We start from the raw sequence: 6015 nt of genomic DNA, 5'->3' as shown, positions 1-6015 counted from the left end.
ATTGATCTCAGAGGGAAAAATCATATATCTGCTAACTGTATGAGAATTGAAAAGCCTGATGGCTGTGGGGGCGAATCATTTTCTGTATTTCTCCGTTTGACAACAAAAAGACGGGCGACTTCCAGTATTGATTTGGGGTTTTTTTTCGTCTATGAAGATGTTATAAATTGGGTTATTGGAGTTGTTCAGGATGGCATCAACTGTCTAGTTTGTTATCTAGGTGTAAACGTAGATATTTAGGGCCCGAGCACCGAGAGTGCGAAGGCCCTATTGTATCTGCTCCGTTTCTTATTATTAGGGCCCGAGCACTGACAGTGCGAAGGCCCTATTGTAATTGCTCTGTTTATTATTATTATTATTATTATTATTATTATTTCGGCAAATGAATTGGCCATTTGAGGGCCTAAACATGCTCGAAAACTCATGAAATTTTGCACACGCGTCAGGTCTGGTGAAAATTTACGTATTTTAATGTTCTCAGACATGGCCAGGGAAAATTAGCTCAGTAGCGCCACCTAGAAAAATGAAAAACGCGAGCCCCCGGTATGGGTATTGCCTACAAGTTTGAAAGTCGGTACACCTATATAACGTTCAGAGTCGAACAAAAAAGTCTATTATGGCAATGTCCTAAACCCAACAGGAAGTCCGCCATTTTGGATTGAAGGTGACATTTTGGGTCTGATTTTAGCGTTTCCATGCCTTGTACTTTAACGAACTCCTCCTTGGGATTTGGTCCTATAAACTTCAAATTTGGACAGTGTCAACTACACCCTTGTGCCATGTTAAATTGCGGAGCTTTTGAGTTTTCACAATACTATGAGGCCGTGGCGCCATGGCGAATTTCGATGACTCGCCATGAAAATCTTATTGCCTCTCATTCTGTCATAGATTTTCTGACCTTGACCAAAGTCAACACATATGATAAGGCTCCACCCATGAACATATTTCAACTGCCATATTTTACATCAGGGACAGCGCCACCTAGTGGGAACAGGAAATGTCATGTTTTACACTTTGGGGTACAGTATAGTGATGGGTGACATCTGCAGCCTCAAATTTCTCCAGGAAAGCCTTAAGGAGTTGGTCTTGGGTTACAGTGAAAACTGTGAGTTTTCGCAAAAGGGTGTCACCCCAGCGGCATGGCGAATTTTGATGTCACGCCATGATGAAACAAATTAGTATAACTCAATGAAATCCAGTCTGATCAGTACCAGACTTTACAGGCATGATGTCAGACCCGCCCTGAACAGATTGATGTGCCCATTGTCAGGAATATGAAGAGCGCCACCTAGTGGGAAGAGGAAATGTCATGTCTTACACTTTGTTGTACTGATTTTCACAGGTTCATAGTGGCCACCTCAAAAGCGGTGAATATCACCATCAGTCCTTGATGATGCTTTAGTGCAAAAATTGTGACTTTAAACTGAACGGCGCACCCTGGTGGCAACGCTGTTCACCATGAAAGATGAAGTGGCTTTTGAGGGTCTTGGCAAGTTTATAGAGGCTTGAAATTTGGCACACACCTCCAATGTGACGAAGGCTTTGTTGTCATGTGATCATTTTCATTGAATATCCCAAAATGGCTCCACAGCGCCCCCTACAAAATTTCAAAACCACAGCCCCAGCTCTGTGTTTTATGTATGACTCTGAAACCTGGTAGGCTTATAGGAGATATCAAGATGTACAAAAAAGTCTCTTGGAGCAATATCCCAAATCCAACAGGAAGTCAGCCATTTTAAAATTAATGTGCAATTTTGGCAACATTTTCCCCTCTTTTCAGGCACCGTGCTTTGACGTACTCCTCCAAGGGATTTCATCATATTGAACCAATCTCCTGTGTGTGGAATCTAAAGACCTTTGTGATGTTAAATTGCGAAGCTTTTTACATTTAGGGAAACGGGGTGGTCATGGCGGCACGTGGAGTTTCAATCACTCGCCAAAAAGCAGTAATCTGCTGTCACTCAAAATCAAAATGTTCAATCTCTCCCAAAGGTCGCAGGCGTGATGAGACTCGAGCTAGGAAATGTTTGTTATGCCATTTGTCAGTAATGGTTAGAGCGCCACCTAGTGGGACAACTATAATCATGATTGAATGAGATGAATTGTTAGCTGGTGGTTAAATGCATGAATTCCATCAATGTGACATCAGATCGGAGGTGCTGGTTTTAGGTGTTGGGCGTGGCTCGACGTGCTGGGGGTGCGAGGGCCCTCATAACGCTGCTTGCAGCTTTAATTATTAGGGCCCGAGCACCGAGAGTGCGAAGGCCCTATTGTATCTGCTCCGTTTCTTATTAGGGCCCGAGCACTGACAGTGCGAAGGCCCTATTGTAATTGCTCTGTTTATTATTAGGGCCCGAGCACCGAGAGTGCGAAGGCCCTATTGTATCTGCTCCGTTTCTTATTATTATTATTATTATTATTATTATTATTATTATTAGGGCCCGAGCACTGAGAGTGCGAAGGCCCTATTGTATCTGCTCCGTTTCTTATTATTATTAGGGCCCGAGCACCGAGAGTGCGAAGGCCCTATTGTATCTGCTCCGTTTCTTATTATTATTAGGGCCCGAGCACTGACAGTGCGAAGGCCCTATTGTAATTGCTCTGTTTATTATTATTATTATTATTATTATTATTATTATTTCGGCAAATGAATTGGCCGTTTGAGGGCCTAAACATGCTCGAAAACTCATGAAATTTTGCACACGCGTCAGGTCTGGTGAAAATTTACGTATTTTAATGTTCTCAGACATGGCCAGGGAAAATTAGCTCAGTAGCGCCACCTAGAAAAATGAAAAACGCGAGCCCCCGGTATGGGTATGACCTACATGTTTGAAAGTCGGTACACCTATATAACTTTCAGAGTCGAACAAAAAAGTCTATTATGGCAATGTCCTAAACCCAACAGGAAGTCCGCCATTTTGGATTGAAGGTGACATTTTGGCTCTGATTTTACCGTTTCCATGCCTCGAACTTTAACGAACTCCTCCTTGGGATTTGGTCCTATAAGCTTCAAATTTGGACAGTGTCAACTACACCCTTGTGCCATGTTAAATTGCGGAGCTTTTGAGTTTTCACAATACTATGAGGCCGTGGCGCCATGGCGAATTTCGATGACTCGCCATGAAAATCTTATTGCCTCTCATTTTGTCATACATTTTCTGACCTTGACCAAAGAGCACACATATGATAAGGCTCCACCCCTGAACATATTTCAACTGCCATATTTGACATAAGGGACAGCGCCACCTAGTGGGAACAGGAAATGTCATGTTTTACACTTTGGGGTACAGTATAGTGATGGGTGACATCTGCAGCCTCAAATTTCTCCAGAAAAGCCTTAAGCAGTTGGTCTTGGGTTACAGTGAAAACTGTGACTTTTCGCAAAAGGGTGTGACCCCAGCGGCGTGGCGAACTTTAATGTCACGCCATGAAGAAACAAATTAGTATAACTCAATGAAATCCAGTCTGATCAGTACCAGACTTTACAGGCATGATGTCAGACCCGCCCTGAACAGATTGATGTGCCCATTGTCGGAAATACAGATAGCGCCACCTAGTGGCAACAGGAAATGTCATGGCTTTAATTTTGTTGTACTGATTTTCACAGATTCATCTTGGCCACCTCAAAAGCGGTGAATATCACCATCAGTCCCTCGTGATGCTTCAGTGCAAAAATTGTGACTTTAAACTGAACGGCGCACCCTGGTGGCAACGCGGTTCACCATGAAAGATGAAGTGGCTTTTGAGGGGCTTGGAAAGTTTATAGAGGCTTGAAATTTGGCACACACCTCCAAATGGATGTAGGCTTTGTTGTCATGTGATCATTTTCATTGAATAGCGCGAAATTGCTCCACAGCGCCCCCTACAAAATTTCAAAACATCAGCCCCAGCTCTGTGTTTCATCTATGAGTCTGAAACCTGGTAAGCTTATGGAAAATATCAAGATGTACAAAAAAGTCTCTTGGAGCAATATCCCAAATCCAACAGGAAGTCAGCCATTTTAAAATTAATGTGTAATTTTGGCGACATTTTCCCCTCTTTTCAGGCTTCATACTTTGACGAACTCCTCCAAGGGATTTCATCATATTGAACCATTCTCCAGTGTGTGGAATCTAAAGACCTTTGTGATGTTAAATTGCGAAGCTTTTTACGTCCAGGGAAACGGGGTGGTTATGGTGGCACTTAGAGTTTGAATCACTCGCCAAAAAGCAGTAATCTGCTGTCACTCAAAAACACAATGTCCAATCTCTCCCAAACGTCTCAGGTGTGATGAGACTCGAGCTTGGAAGTGTTTGTTATGCCATTTGTACATAATGGTTAGAGCGCCACCTAGTGGAACGACTAACTAATCATGAATGAATGAGTTGAATTGTTAGCTGGTGGTTAAATGCATGAATTCCATCAATGTGACATCACATCGGACGTGCTGGTTTTAGGTGTTGGGCGTGGCTCGACACGCCGGGGTGCGAGGGCCCTCATAACGCTGCTTGCAGCTTTAATTAGGGCCCGAGCACTGATAGTGCGAAGGCCCTATTGTAATTGCTCTGTTTATTATTATTATTATTATTAGGGCCCGAGCACTGATAGTGCGAAGGCCCTATTGTATCTGCTCCGTTTCTTATTATTATTATTAGGGCCCGAGCACTGATAGTGCGAAGGCCCTATTGTAATTGCTCCGTTTATTATTATTATTATTATTATTATTATTTCGGCAAATGAATTGGCCGTTTGAGGGCCTAAACATGCTCGAAAACTCATGAAATTTTGCACACGCGTCAGGTCTGGTGAAAATTTACGTATTTTAATGTTCTCAGACATGGCCAGGGAAAATTAGCTCAGTAGCGCCACCTAGAAAAATGAAAAACGCGAGCCCCCGGTATGGGTATGACCTACATGTTTGAAAGTCGGTACACCTATATAATGTTCAGAGTCGAACAAAAAAGTCTATTATGGCAATGTCCTAAACCCAACAGGAAGTCCGCCATTTTGGATTGAAGGTGACATTTTGGCTCTGATTTTACCATTTCCATGCCTCGAACTTTAACGAACTCCTCCTTGGGGTTTGATTTCATAACCTTCATATTTGGTCAGTGCCAACTACACCCTTGTGCCATGTTAAATTGCGGAGCTTTTGAGTTTTCACAATACTATGAGGCCGTGGCGCCATGGCGAATTTCGATGACTCGCCATGAAAATCTTATTGCCTCTCATTTTGTCATACATTTTCTGACCTTGACCAAAGTGAACACATATGATAAGGCTCCACCCCTGAACATATTTCAACTGCCATATTTGACATCAGCGACAGCGCCACCCAGTGGGAACAGGAAATGTCATGTTTTACACTTTGGGGTACAGTATTGTGATGGGTGACATCTGCAGCCTCAAATTTCTCCAGGAAAGGCGTAAGGAGTTGGTCTTGGGGTACAGTGAAAACTGTGACTTTTCACGAAAGGGTGTGACCTCAGCAGCATGGCGAACTTTGATATCTCGCCATGAAGAAACAAATTAGTATAACTCAATGAAATCCAGTCTGATCAGTACCAGACTTTACAGGCATGTTGTCAGACCCGCCCTGAACAGATTGATGTGCCCATTGTCAGGAATATGAAGAGCGCCACCTAGTGGGAACAGGAAATGTCATGTCTTACACTTTGTTGTACTGATTTTCACAGGTTCATAGTGGCCACCTCAAAAGCGGTGAATATCACCATCAGTCCTTGATGATGCTTTAGTGCAAAAATTGTGACTTTAAACTGAACGGCGCACCCTGGTGGCAACGCTTTTCACCATGAAAAATGAAGTGGCTTTTGAGGGGCTTGGAAAGTTTATAGAGGCTTTAAATTTAGCACACCCCTCCAAATGGACGAAGGCTTTGTTGTCATGTGATCATTTTCATTGAATATCCCAAAATGGCTCCACAGCGCCCCCTACAAAATTTCAAAACCACAGCCCCAGCTCTGTGTTTTATGTATGAATCTGAAACCTGGTAAGCTTATAGGAGATATCAAGATG

The sequence above is a fragment of the Rhamphochromis sp. 'chilingali' genome (assembly GCF_963969265.1).
Source record: "Rhamphochromis sp. 'chilingali' genome assembly, chromosome: 7".
In the NCBI taxonomy this organism is placed as follows: Eukaryota; Metazoa; Chordata; class Actinopteri; order Cichliformes; family Cichlidae; genus Rhamphochromis; species Rhamphochromis sp. 'chilingali'.
Note: the sequence above shows the minus strand (reverse complement) of the source record.